Raw genomic sequence first — 15,145 nt, 5'->3', positions numbered from 1 at the left:
AGAGAATTCAGAATAGCTACGAGAAAGACTAGTCCAATCCATAATGATGTACCGGAAAATACAACATTTTTATTATTTGACCAACCATCAGGAGAAGCAAATACAAGGGGTACACTAATTACTAAGACTGAGGAAGTCGCAATTAATGCAAAAACAGCTAATTGGAAAGCAATAGTCATATTTCTAATCCTCCAAGCTACCATCAAATAAAGTTGACTACATATTTGATCCCTCACTTAAACCAAAATTGTAAAAAAATACAAGAAGTAGGAGGGGTTTAATCATGAATCCATTGATTCTTCTCTTTAATTCAAATTTATTACTTAAACCGCTTTTTTATTTGGATATGGGGGTGAGAAGAGATTATTTACTCTTTATTTCACAAGCGGGTATAGCGGATCCTGTATCCGTGTATACAGTATACAGAGATATATCGAAAAGGAACTTGTATCTGATATCTTTCTAGAGGCTAATAAATCTTTTTATTTTTTATATGGCTATGTTCTATTTGTAGGAGTAAAATAAGGATTAGGCTGTGGAGAGATGGCTGAGTGGTTGATAGCTCCGGTCTTGAAAACCGGTATAGTTCTAGGAACTATCGAGGGTTCGAATCCCTCTCTCTCCTTTTGCTTATTGAATACGTTTGTTTCTTTCATTTTTATTTATTTTTTTTTTCTGTCCCTTATCTTTCTTTCATAAAAAGGAATGAATGGCTCGGCTAGATGGAATAACCGAGCCAGAACAGAAAAAAAGTAGAACAGGTATAAATAAGAAAATCTTAGTTAAGAGGGTTCATGTAAAGAACAGGTTCCAAATCACGATCGATTCCCTTTTCAAAACCTGCTGCAGCAGCTCGGGCTCTTCCTGCATGCCATAAATGGCCCACAAAAAAGAAGAATCCTAGAACAAAATGAGAAGTTGATAACCAACTTCTAGGAGAGACATAATTAACTGCATTGATCTCGGTAGCTACGCCACCCACGGAATTTAAAGAGCCTAAAGGAGCGTGGGTCATATATTCTGCTGAGCGTCGTTCTTGCCAAGGTTGTATGTCTTTTTTCAACCTACTCAAGTCCAAACCGTTGGGGCCCCTTAGAGGTTCTAACCATGGAGCACGAAGGTCCCAAAAACGCATAGTTTCCCCTCCAAAGATAACCTCCCCAGTTGGGGAACGCATTAGATATTTACCTAAACCTGTGGGTCCTTGAGCGGATCCCACATTAGCTCCAAGACGCTGGTCTCTAACTAGAAAAGTAAATGCTTGAGCTTGAGAAGCTTCTGGCCCGGTGGGTCCATAAAACTCACTCGGATAAGCTGTATTATTGAACCATACAAAACAACAAGCGATAAAACCAAAGACAGATAAAGCAGCTAAACTATAAGACAAGTAAGCTTCTCCAGACCATACAAATGCACGGCGAGCCCATGCGAAGGGTTTGGTTAAAATATGCCAAATTCCGCCAAATACACAAATAAAACCCAACCATACATGCCCACCAATTATATCTTCTAAATCATCTACACTAACAATCCACCCTTCTCCACCAAAAGGAGATTTTAGTAAATAACCAAATATAACACTGGGACTAAGGGTCAAATTGGTAATTTTTCTTACATCTCCCCCCCCAGGGGCCCAGGTATCATATACACCGCCAAAATAAAGAGCCTTGAGTACTAGAAGAAAAGCACCTAGACCTAACAAAATTAAGTGAATACCCAAAATTGTAGTCATTTTATTTCTATCTTTCCAGACATAACCAAAGAATGGAAAAGATTCCTCAAGAGTCTCGGGTCCCAGAAGCGCGTGATAAATGCCACCGAAGCCTAAGACTGCGGAGGAAATTAGGTGAAGTACGCCAGATACAAAGTACGGAAAAGTATCTAGAACTTCCCCCCCTGGCCCTACTCCCCAACCTAGAGTAGCTAAGTGTGGAAGTAAAATCAACCCTTGTTCATACATGGGCTTTTCTGGTACGAAATGGGCCACTTCAAATAGGTTCATTGCTCCGGCCCAGAATACGATTAATCCGGCATGAGCTACATGAGCTCCAAGCAGTTTACCGGACAAATTGATAAGTCTGGCATTCCCAGCCCACCAAGCAAAGCCGGTGGTTTCTTGGTCACGACCAGCTAAAACGAAAGTTCCATTAAAGAGCGTTTCCACGTGGTAGAACCTCCTCAGGGAATATAAGATTTTCATGAGGCTGATCCTGAGCTGCCATCCACGCACGAATACCCTCGTTTAAAAGAATATTTTTGGTGTAGAAAGTCTCAAATTCAGGATCTTCCGCTGCACGGATTTCCTGGGAAACAAAGTCATAGGCACGTAAGTTCAGAGCCAAGCCAACTACGCCAATAGCACTCATCCATAAACCGGTGACGGGTACAAATAGCATAAAGAAATGTAACCAACGTTTATTGGAAAAAGCAACACCAAAGATTTGGGACCAAAAGCGGTTAGCAGTGACCATTGAATAAGTTTCTTCAGCTTGAGTTGGGTTAAAAGCACGGAAGGTATTTGCACCATCACCGTCCTCAAATAGAGTGTTTTCTACGGTCGCTCCATGAATAGCGCATAGCAGAGCCGCACCTAATACTCCGGCAACTCCCATCATATGAAATGGGTTCAACGTCCAATTATGAAATCCTTGGAAGAAAAGGATGAATCGAAATATCGCTGCTACGCCAAAACTCGGCGCAAAGAACCAACCAGATTGCCCCAGTGGATAAATAAGGAATACAGAAACAAAAACAGCAATTGGACCAGAGAATGAGATTGCATTATAAGGCCGCAATTGAACAGACCGAGCAAGTTCAAATTGGCGTAACATGAAACCTATTAGTGCAAAAGCCCCGTGGAGAGCTACAAAAGTCCATAGACCGCCTAATTGACACCAACGAGTAAAATCTCCTTGTGCTTCGGGCCCCCATAGTAGCAACAAAGAGTGTGCTAAACTATTGGCAGGGGTAGAAACTGCTGCGGTTAAGAAATTACAACCTTCCAAATAGGAACTAGCCAATCCATGGGTATACCAAGAAGTTACAAAAGTTGTCCCTGTAAACCAACCCCCTAAAGCGAAATAAGCACAAGGAAAGAGCAATAGGCCAGACCATCCTACAAAAACGAAACGGTCCCTTCGTAACCAGTCATCCATAGTATCAAATAGATCATTTTCTTCTTTAGGAATTCTACCAAGGGCTATAGTCATAGTGATCCTCCTATTCAATTACTTCAACCATTTCCGAGCACCTCATATCACTTTCCAAGGCATATGATAGTTTTATTATCTGTGGACGATTTCTTTCTCGTTCAATGCCCTTTTTCAATGGTCTCGAAGAGAGAGAAATTTCCCATTTTTATCTATGGAGTCACAGTCACAACCGAGGTCGTGGTAAATCCATGAATTTGATTCGATTTGTTTTTCTTATACTATTTATTTGTTTTTCTTATACTATAGAAATAGAAATAAATTGTTTTTCTTATACTATAGAAAGAAATAAACCTTTGAATTCAGCATTATTCCAAGACTCCTATTTCAAAGTCTATCTTTTAAGGGAAAAATGCAAATAAAAGTAACCCTTCTTTTCCCATTCCCTCTCTATTGCATGGGTGGAAGAACTAAAATAATAGAGGATTCTGAAAAAAAAAAATGGACCTTCGAAATCCAATTTTATGTGTAGCGCAAAGGAGTTGCGATTTCTTCTTATTCCTATAGAACATCTAGTAACAAGAATATGAAATCGTAAATAGCGAAAAATTCTTGTCTTGCGCGGTCTAAGTCTAAGGAAATAAAAAAAATTCGCTTATACAATTTCATCTACATCGAATTTATATATCAGAATAGCGGATAGAGGCATCATTAAAGGAGTCAGGTCTACTTACTTTATGCTTCTTTCCAATTTTATGGTGGATTTGATAAGAACCCTTTTTGCTTTCTTGATAAATAATCGACAAAAAAAGCGTTTTTTTTATATAACCTGCTTGTTTTATTATAATTATAACAAGTCCTATATGGAAATGCCCGCTAAAGAGAAAATCTATTTGATTGTCTCTCGGCCAATATCGATTTTTAGAAAGAAAAAACAAGAATTTTCTTCTTTTTTTATTAACATTAAGAAAAAAGAATATAATTAAAATGGAATTGGCAATATAATTTTTATAGACTTTTGAAAGAAAAAAAAGGGGTTTTTTGCAACCGTTATTTCTTATTTCTTGCCTATATCATATCACGGAAACCTTTCGCTTTGGAACGTGGAGAGATGGCTGAGTGGACTAAAGCGGCGGATTGCTAATCCGTTGTACAATTTTTTTGTACCGAGGGTTCGAATCCCTCTCTTTCCGCTCCCTTGGATCATTTGGGACTTTCGAATTGGAAAGAATTCTGACCCCCGGATTTTCTCATAGATAAATGTACGAAACAAATCCAATAAGAAAAAAAAAAACTGAATTTTTACTCCTCGCGTCCAGGATTCCGTCCTGGGTCATTAGATAAGAATCCAAAGATAAAGAGTGAAACAAAGAATATCACTACTGTATAAACAAAAAGTTTGAGAGTAAGCATTACATAATCTCCAAGATTTTTTTTTAAGGAATAGATTACCAGTTTTTCCTTACCACACGGATCCACTAGGATGGTTTTTTTTTATACCTAAAAATGCAAAAAAGAATTCTTGAAAAAAATTGCAAGAATTCTTTTATAATAAGCACTCTTATCAATAGCAAAAATAGGGTTAGGTGGTTAGGTATTGTGTAGGTACCTTTAGGTACCTGCTCAACCTAGGTGCAGGGGAGTAGAAAGGCTGATCCAAATTTATTGCTGTAGCTACCCATTCAATGTAGAAGAATTTAAATTTTAGAATCGAAGGTTCATAATATAAAAATATAAAACTTCTCGGCTTTTACCCATTTTAAAATTTTTTTGGAATGAACACATCATTCAATTTGGCATACAGAGTACTAAAGATTTCATCGAAAACTTACAGCAGCTTGCCAAACAAAGGCTAATAGAAAAAAGAATAGAGGTATAACAGGCATAATATCCACGATTGGATTGAAAATAGCATAAGCTTCGGGTAATTTGGCAAAGAAAAAACTAGTAGGATAAAGAACAGAATTAAAACAGATACAGGTTAAACTAAGTATATTAGGCATAACAAGCATTTCATTCTTGTAGAGTAAATAATTGGATTTTTCTTGAGTTATTTTTTTAAGGGAAAGAAGGAAAAGGCAGATTCAAAATCTTTTTTCTTCGGACTTTCCCAAACACAAAATACCTCCTTGTATTCGCACTCTCAAATGAGAGTGGAATAAATTCGACTTTCATATAATATCTTAATAGAATTCCATGTAATGATCAATGCATTTTTTTGATTCTATATTATCCGCATGTGTAGAATACTAGCAAGAGAATATCCCTCCTTTTTTATGTAATTGAAATGGTATTGACGAATAACAAATAAACATACTAGTGTTTATTAGTGTCGCATAAAACCCGAAATGGGGCGTGGCCAAGTGGTAAGGCAGCGGGTTTTGGTCCCGTTACTCGGAGGTTCGAATCCTTCCGTCCCAGATTGTTTCTGATGAAACAAACGGTGAAATCATATAGTATTCCGTACGAGACAAAAGTTTATTAAAGAGAATAATGATATCTTATTCTTTCTCAGAAAACATAATAAAGTCTTAAGTCCAGTCAAATTGACTATCTTTATTTTCATGAAAAAATGGGATCTATCAAGCACATTCAGGATATGCCTCTACTATAAAATCACTTAGTCATATTTTTTTCTTCCTTTTGGTATTCGAGTTGAAGAAGTACGAGAATTCTATAACTACCAAAAACTTTCAATCTTTTCATTGGAATAGTTTATTTAGTTATTATAGTTAATTGTTTTTGGTACTGAAAAAATATATTACTACTAGAATTCTAATTCTAGTAATTAAATTAATTAAACTTTTTTGGAGGTTGATAGTTTATTTATTGAGGAAGAGTCAATCCTTCTTTTCTCACTTCAAGATTGATCATCTCGAGCCATCCGTTGAGGGTGGAAATTTAAGAATAAATAAGTTTTAAGCAAACTTGTTTAGTCGTCTTTTTCAAACTATGTTTCATTCATATGATAGAATTTTAATATGGGTTTAAATAAATTGGATCTTGGCGGAGGCTTCCCGGATAAATACTTACTTTCTTTTATCCATATTGCTCCATAGATAGCAAGTTTTAATTAGTATAAAAAAACTAAACCAATGACTATTCATGATTCCATCCATATTGGATCAATTCTCTATACCACTTTGCAATGAAAAGAGGAATGTTTGTTATGGTAAAACTTCGTTTAAAACGATGTGGTAGAAAGCAACGTGCGACTTGAAGGACATGATCGATTGTGGATTTTGCTATCCATCATTTTCCATAGTAATGAAAATGCTCTTGGCTCGACATAGCCTGTTCTATTCGTTCCGAACCAAATTTGCGCTGGGTTTAAGTAACATAGTACACGATGGAGCTCGAGAGGACAGAATTTTTTTTATCAAGGGAAAGAATCTAGGGTTAGTGAAAACTAATAAATTAGGCCAACTTTGTCAGTCTATCCTTAATATAGAAATAAATCGAAAGGTTAAAATAAGAAGAAAGTCCAATAAAAGTATATCAGAATCAATCCCTCTTATTAGATTTCTATAGAAGAGATAAATGCTTTATCGAAGGAAATAAGAAAAAAGGGTATGTTGCTACTCTTTTGAAAGAAAAAAATAGGAATTCCCGAAGTAATGTCTAAACCCAAGGATTTCACAAATCAAAGATAAAGGATTCCAGAACAAGTAAACACAATTTTCAATTGTCTCAACAACAGAGTTGGATTAGAATAAGGAATAAAAGTCAATTCGTTCGAAATGAGACAAAGAAAAGAGTTTAAAGACGACTCAAAAATTTTGGAAGGATTTTGCCTTCGAAGTTTGTCAGGCAAAATTAGCCCACTTGAGTCATGAGTATAAATGAAATTTGTTTTTTCTGTAAGGAAATTAATGCACGTCATAGTCTAATTTCTATTATTATCGACAGAAATTCGAATCATTTTCTCGAGCCGTATGAGGAGAAAACCTCATATACGTTTCTAGGGGGGGGCGTTGTTTATCTACATCTATCCCAATAAGCTGTCTATCGAATCGTTGCAATTGATGTTCGATCTCGAAGAGAAGGAAGAGATCTTCAAAAAGTAGGTTTTTATGATCCGATAAAGAATCAAACTTGTTTAAATGTTCCAGCTATTCTCTATTTCCTTGAAAAGGGTGCTCAACCAACAAGAACTGTTTATGATATTTTAAGGAAGGCAGAATTCTTTAAAGAAAAAGAAAGAACTTTGAGTTAATTGAAGAACTAAATGAATCAAAAAATAGGATAGGAGAAGATTATTAGTATTCCTAGTTGTCTAATTATTTAGACACAATTTACCTCTTTTTTAATCCTATTTGGATTTATATTATATCGTGCCAATCCAACATAAGCCCCTATTTTATTTACTTTTTCTATCTAATTTGTTTTCTTACCATTGTATTTCCATTGACAAAGGTCTATTGAACAAATAGAATTTGTAGATAGATGGGTCTCTTTATCCTCACTCCATATTCAATTTTTCCGCCTACACTTCGCTCAAATGATAAGGGTGTTCCTCTTGCATGTATTCTCATACAATATAATATATATTTTTTATAATATATATTTTTTGTTAATAAAAATCGCTAAAAATAAGGAGAATTTGGCCATCGTGATTAGGGTCGCTCTTTTTTTAACTTTACTTTAGTGGAATTTCACCGGACCTGTTCGTTTTGGCATTTGAGTGTTTTTCATGGTCGATAAAAAAAATCTTTTGATGTCTTGCTAGTTCAATGTTTTGACAGAAGCGCGCGGTGTAATTCCATTGATTTTTGGATTTCGATCGTATCTAAGATCCTTTTTTTATCTGGGTTGCTAACTCAATGGTAGAGTACTCGGCTTTTAAGTGCGACTATGATCTTTTACACATTTGGATGAAACAACAAATTCGTCCAGACTCTTGGTAGAGTCTAGAAGACCACGACTGATCCTCAAAGGTAATGAATGGAAAAAATAGCATGTCGTAATAAAATCAATCTTTTTTGAATGGAATCCAAAATTACGATTTTCTGGGTCTAATGAATAAATGGATAGAGCCTGGCTCCAATTCTGGTAAAATAAAAAGCAACGAGCTGAACTTCCTAATTGGAATGATTCCCCGCTCTAATTAGACGTTAAAAATAGATTAGTGCCGGATGCGGGGAAAGGTTGGGTTTTCCTATGAGTGGACCCTTTATTTTTTCTTTTTTTTTTTAGAAATCCTAATTATTCTTGATTATGGATTGAATAAGGGATGTTATGGATTGAATGTGTAAAAGAAGCAGTATATTGATAAAGAGGCTGTATTCCAAAGTCAAAAGAGCGATTGGCCTGCAAAAATAAAAAACTTGTTCTGTTCTTTTTTTTTAATTAGAACAAACATAAACTAATTGGGTAGAAAAGGAGCAGAAAAAGATCTGTGGATTAGACTCCCTTTCTTTCCAGGGTTTGTATTAAAAATGCAACACCCTGTTCTGACCATATTGCACTATGTATCATCATTCGATAAACCGAGAAATGCTTCTTCTCTCTGATTCAAGTAGAAATACAAATGGAAAAATTCGAAGGGTATTCAGAAAAACATAAATCTCGTCAACAATACTTTGTCTACCCACTTCTCTTTCAGGAATATATTTATGCATTTGCCCACCATTATGGATTAAATGGTTCTGAACCTGTGGAAATAGTTGTTAGTTGTAATAACAAGAAATTTAGTTCACTACTTGTGAAACGTTTAATTATTCGAATGTATCAGCAGAATTTTTTGGATAACTCGGTTAATCATCCTAACCAAGATCGATTATTGGATTACAAAAATTATTTTTATTCTGAGTTTTATTCTCAGATTCTATCTGAAGGGTTTGCGATCGTTGTGGAAATCCCATTCTCGCTACGGGAATTTTTTTGTCTGAAAGAAAAAGAAATACCAAAGTTTCAGAATTTACGCTCTATTCATTCAATATTTCCCTTTTTAGAAGACAAATTTTTGCATTTGGATTATCTATCACATATAGAAATACCCTATCCTATCCATTTGGAAATCCTGGTTCAACTCCTTCAATACCGTATCCAAGATGTTCCATCTTTGCATTTATTGCGATTCTTTCTCAACTATTATTCGAATTGGAATAGTTTTATTACTTCAATGAAATCCATTTTTTTTTTTCAAAAAGAAAATAAAAGACTATTTCAATTCCTATATAACTCTTATGTATCAGAATATGAATTTTTTTTGTTGTTTCTTCGTAAACAATCTTCTTGCTTACCATTAGCATCTTCTGGAACTTTTCTGGAACGAATCCACTTTTCTAGGAAGATGGAACATTTTGGGATAATGTACCCTGGTTTTTCTCGGAAAACCCTATGGTTCTTTATGGATCCTCTTATGCATTATGTTCGATATCAAGGAAAGGCAATTCTTGCATCAAAAGGCACTTTTTTTTTGAAGAAGAAATGGAAATGCTACCTTATCAATTTCTGGCAATATTATTTCTGTTTTTGGACTCAGCCGCGAAGAATCCATATAAACCAATTAGCAAACTCTTGCTTCGATTTTATGGGGTACCTTTCAAGTGTACAAAAAAGTTCTTTGTTAGTAAGGAATCAAATGCTGGAGAATTCATTTCTAATAGATACTCGAATGAAAAAATTCGATACCATAGTCCCCGCTACTCTCCTCATAGGATACTTATCAAAAGCTCAATTTTGTACTGGATCGGGGCATCCTATTAGTAAACCCATTTGGACAGATTTATCAGATTGGGATATTCTTGATCGATTTGGTCGGATATGTAGAAATCTTTTTCATTATCATAGTGGATCTTCGAAAAAACGGACTTTGTATCGACTAAAGTATATACTTCGACTTTCATGTGCTAGAACTTTAGCTCGTAAACATAAAAGCACGGTACGAACTTTTATGCAACGATTGGGTTCGGCATTTTTAGAAGAATTTTTTATGGAAGAAGAGCAAGTTTTTTCTTTGATGTTCACCAAAACAACTCTTTTTTCTTTCTGTGGATCACACACTGAGCGTATTTGGTATTTGGATATTATACGTATCAATGACCTGGTCAACCCTCTTAATTAATCATTAGACGAAATTAAGAAACAGGAAAGGGTTGATAAATGATCAAGAAAAAACTTTTCTATTTTTCATTCTGAAATGTTCTTTTTATTATAATAAAGAGTAGGTGAATCAACTTACTAATTAAAAAAATTAGTAGAACTTCCTCTTTGGAATAGAAATTGGCTATTTCTACATAGGGAAAGTCGTGTGCAATGAAAAATGCAAGCACGATTTGGGGAGGGATTTTTCTCTATTGTAACAAGGAAGAATTATCTACTCCATCCGACTAGTTCCGGGTTCGAGTCCCGGGCAACCCATATAGAAAAGACCCATCAAAGTTTTTCACTTTGACTCACTTCATTTACAAATACAAAATTATTGGTTTGGTTAATTTAGTTATATGGATAGCTAATCTTTGGGCTGACTTGGTTGACATTGGTATATAGTCTATGTTATACTGTTAAATAACAAGCCTTCTATTATCTATATTCTAGTTAATACGTGTGCTTGGGAGTCCTTGCAATTTGAATAAACCAAGATCTTACCATGACTGCAATTTTAGAGAGACGCGAAAGTACAAGCCTGTGGGGTCGCTTCTGCAACTGGATAACTAGCACTGAAAATCGTCTTTACATCGGATGGTTCGGTGTTTTGATGATCCCTACCTTATTGACCGCAACTTCTGTATTTATTATCGCCTTCATCGCTGCCCCTCCAGTAGATATTGATGGTATTCGTGAGCCTGTTTCTGGTTCTTTACTTTATGGAAACAATATTATCTCTGGTGCTATTATCCCTACTTCTGCGGCGATCGGATTGCACTTTTACCCAATTTGGGAAGCTGCATCTGTTGATGAGTGGTTATACAATGGTGGTCCTTATGAGCTAATTGTTCTACACTTCTTACTTGGTGTAGCTTGTTATATGGGTCGTGAGTGGGAACTTAGTTTCCGTCTGGGTATGCGTCCTTGGATTGCTGTTGCATATTCAGCTCCTGTTGCAGCTGCTACTGCTGTTTTCTTGATTTACCCTATTGGTCAAGGAAGCTTTTCTGATGGTATGCCTTTAGGAATCTCTGGTACTTTCAACTTTATGATTGTATTCCAGGCAGAGCACAACATCCTTATGCATCCATTCCACATGTTAGGTGTAGCTGGTGTATTCGGCGGTTCCCTATTCAGTGCTATGCATGGTTCCTTGGTAACCTCTAGTTTGATCAGGGAAACTACTGAAAATGAATCCGCTAATGAGGGTTACAAATTTGGTCAAGAGGAAGAAACTTATAATATTGTGGCTGCTCATGGTTATTTTGGCCGATTAATCTTCCAATATGCTAGTTTCAACAACTCTCGTTCTTTACACTTCTTCTTGGCTGCTTGGCCTGTAGTAGGAATCTGGTTCACTGCTTTAGGTATTAGTACTATGGCTTTCAACCTAAATGGTTTCAATTTCAACCAATCTGTAGTTGATAGTCAAGGTCGCGTTATTAATACTTGGGCTGATATCATCAACCGTGCTAACCTTGGTATGGAAGTAATGCACGAACGTAATGCTCACAACTTCCCTCTAGACTTAGCTGCTGTTGAAGTTCCATCTATTAATGGATAAGGTTTTTCTGCTAACATATAAGAATTTTTGAAGACAGAAATACCCAATATCTTGTTCTAGCAAGATATTGGGTATTTCTGTCTTTATTTTGAATCTTTTTTTCTTCTTAATCTTTCTATTCAGAATTCAGTTAACGACGAGATTTAGTATCCTTTCTTGCATTTTCATAACTCGTGAAATGCCGAGTAGGCACGAATTCCCCCAATTTGCGACCTACCATAGGATTTGTTATGTAAATAGGTATATGTTCCTTTCCATTATGAATCGCGATTGTATGGCCAACCATTGTGGGTAGAATGCTAGATGCCCGGGACCACGTTACTATTGTTTCTTTCTCCTCCTTCATATTGACCTTTTCTATCTTTGCCAATAAATGATGAGCTACAAAAGGATTCGTTTTTTTTCGTGTCACAGCTGATTACTCCTTTTTTCCTTTTTAAAGAGTGGCATTCTATGTCCAATATCTCGATCGAAGTACGGAGGTCAGAATAAATAGAATAATGATCAATGGAAAAAAGAAAAAAATCCTTTAGCTGGATAAGGGGCGGATGTAGCCAAGTGGATCAAGGCAGTGGATTGTGAATCCACCATGCGCGGGTTCAATTCCCGTCGTTCGCCCATCGCATTATTGCAAATTCCAAAAATGCAATTTTCCATATTCCTAGTTACGTATTTACTTACGGCGACGAAGAATAAAACTATCGCTATATTTTTTCCTTTTCCTAGTTCTTCTTCCAAGCGCAGGATAACCCCAAGGGGTTGTGGGTTTTTTTCTACCAATGGGAGCTTTCCCTTCACCGCCCCCATGGGGGTGGTCCACAGGGTTCATAACTACCCCTCTTACTACGGGGCGTTTACCTAGCCAACACTTAGATCCGGCTCTACCCAAACTTTTTTGGTTCACCCCAACATTACCCACTTGTCCGACTGTTGCTAAGCAGTTTTGGGATACTAAACGGACCTCCCCAGATGGTAATCTTAAAGTGGCCGATTTACCCTCTTTTGCAATGAGTTTCGCTACAGCACCTGCTGCTCTAGCTAATTGCCCACCCCTTCCACGTGTGATTTCTATGTTATGCATGGCCGTGCCTAAGGGCATATCGGTTGAAGTAGATTCTTCTTTTCTCTCAAAAAACCCCTTCCCAAACTGTACAAGCTTCTTCCAAAGCATACGGCTTTCTAGATGTATATGACGATCTCTAGACAGATGGATCTTATATGAATCATATGATGAAGTACCACATGAGTGGATATATAGGAAAGGAATCCAAATCTGCCGAATCGCTCATGTTATGATCTTCTACATCCTAGGTCTCTGCGTTCCGTCATCTGGCTTATGTTCTTCATGTAGCATTCAGATCGAATGACTCTATGAAATTACGTCGATACTTCCACATATTATGGGTAACGTAGGAGACATCCCTATTTTCCCCCGGGGGTCTTAATTACCACTGCTTAGCTTTCAATTTGCCTCTGACCATCAAATTAAATGTGAATAACCCGTCCTCCTCTCTTTGAAACAAGGGGCGCTTCCGGTTCTGTGCGTGCTTCAAACAATTTTGTCTTCTCCATATTACCATATCTCTAGAGCCAATAATTTTCTATGAGGAACTACTGAACTCAATCACTTGCTGCCGTTACTCAACAGTTTTCTGTTGAGGTCTATCCCGTAGAGGTAGTCAAATTGGATCAGTGATCGATTTCTAGGTTTCGTCGTAAACCTAATTGGTTACTTCCAATTACGTAAATCAATAGTTCAAACCGCACTCAAAGGTAGGGCATTTCCCATTGATATAGGAACTTTTGTACCAGAAACAATAGTATCTCCAATTATAGCCCCTCTGGGATGTAAAATATATCTCTTCTCACCATCCCCATAGTGTATGAGACAAATGTATGCATTTCGATTAGGGTCGTATTCTATGGTTACGATTCTACCAGATATGTCTTTTTGATTCCGTCGAAAATCTATTTTACGGTATAGGCGCTTATGACCTCCCCCTCTATGCCTTGCGGTAATGATTCCTCTGGAATTACGACCTTTACCACAACGGTGCCGTCCATGGATCAAATTATTTCGTGGATTGGATTTCACTTGCCTGTCTACGGTTCCCTTGCGTGTGCTCGGGATAGGTGTTTTGTATAAATGTTTCGCCGTATTATTAAGTATTCTCCTTTAGTTTTTTTCTCTATCTAGAAGTGGAATAGAATAACCCGGTTGAAGGGTAATGATCATACGTCTGTAATGCATTGTATGGCCCAGAATAGGTCCTATTCTTCTACCTTTTCCAGGTAGTCGATGGCTATTCACAGCTACCACCTTAACACCAAAGAAGAGTTCGACCCAATGCTTTATTTCTGTCTTAGTGAATCCCGATTCGACATTAAAAGTATATTGATTCTTTCCCAATAAACGAAGACTTTTTTCTGTAAATACTGCGTATTTGATTCCATCCATAAATCGACTTTCCCTCCTATGCTCTGAGTTCCAGTATCGATAAGAATTCGAGTTCTTATTGTTCTTATGTTATGGTATGAATATACCATACCAATTCGTTATGTAAGGATGATGGATGAGATTCCATGGATAGAGAGCCAGTTCCAATAGACTTATGGAATGTTCCCGTTCGTGTGCATCCAGCAGGAATTGAACCCGCAAATTTACCAATTATGAGTTGGGCGCTTTAACCATTCAGCCATGGATGCTTAACAGGGATCATCGTACATCGTAAATAACCAATTTTCATATAGAAAGACATATCATAGAAAAATGAAATCGAAAATATTCCGAGATGGCAAATATTCGGAGATGACTATGAAAACACCTCTCTGGATCCTCGAATTGAAAGAGAGATTGAGAGGGATCAAGAATCCTAATTCTCGCTATTTGGAATGGATCCAATTCTATTGAGTCTGACTCATAGTGATCATTTCTCTTTAGCAAAGAATGACCTTGGTTATCAAAGGATTGAACAACCGGGATCCATTTACTTATGATACCTAGTTGGCATTGATAACAAGGATCTAATGAATTATGAGTTTAATAGATCCTCTTTAGCAGAAAGACGTATATTCCTTGCTCATTATCAGACAATCACTTATTCCCAAACCTCGTGTGGGACTAATCGTTTTCATTTACCATCTCATGGAAAACCCTTTTCGTTCCGCTTAGCCCTATCGGGTATTTTAGTGATAGGTTCTGTAGGAACTGGACGATCCTATTTGGTCAAATACCTAACGAAAAATTACGATTTTCCTTTCATTAAGGTACGAGGGCTTCTTATTCCACAAGAACGAAAGCACCTTTTCATTCTTTCATATACTAGGGGTTTTTACTTGG

General features: G+C 36.7%; 2 non-coding genes across 2 annotated transcripts; both read left to right on the top strand.

Annotated features, from left to right (window-relative positions):
- Positions 1–537: 537 nt before the first annotated feature.
- On the top strand, positions 538–625 carry TRNAS-UGA (transfer RNA serine (anticodon UGA)). The gene has a single exon. It is a non-coding gene; the product is annotated as a tRNA-Ser (tRNA).
- A 3,629-nt stretch (positions 626–4,254) lies between these two features.
- TRNAS-GCU (transfer RNA serine (anticodon GCU)) lies at positions 4,255–4,342 on the top strand. Its single transcript has one exon. It is a non-coding gene; the product is annotated as a tRNA-Ser (tRNA).
- The last annotated feature ends 10,803 nt before the right edge of the window (positions 4,343–15,145 follow it).

This window comes from Triticum urartu, unplaced genomic scaffold, assembly GCF_056163025.1.
Source record: "Triticum urartu cultivar PI428250 unplaced genomic scaffold, HENAU_Tu73 scaffold2, whole genome shotgun sequence".
Classification (NCBI taxonomy): Eukaryota; Viridiplantae; Streptophyta; class Magnoliopsida; order Poales; family Poaceae; genus Triticum; species Triticum urartu.
Note: the sequence above shows the minus strand (reverse complement) of the source record. Positions and strands in the feature narration are given on the sequence as shown.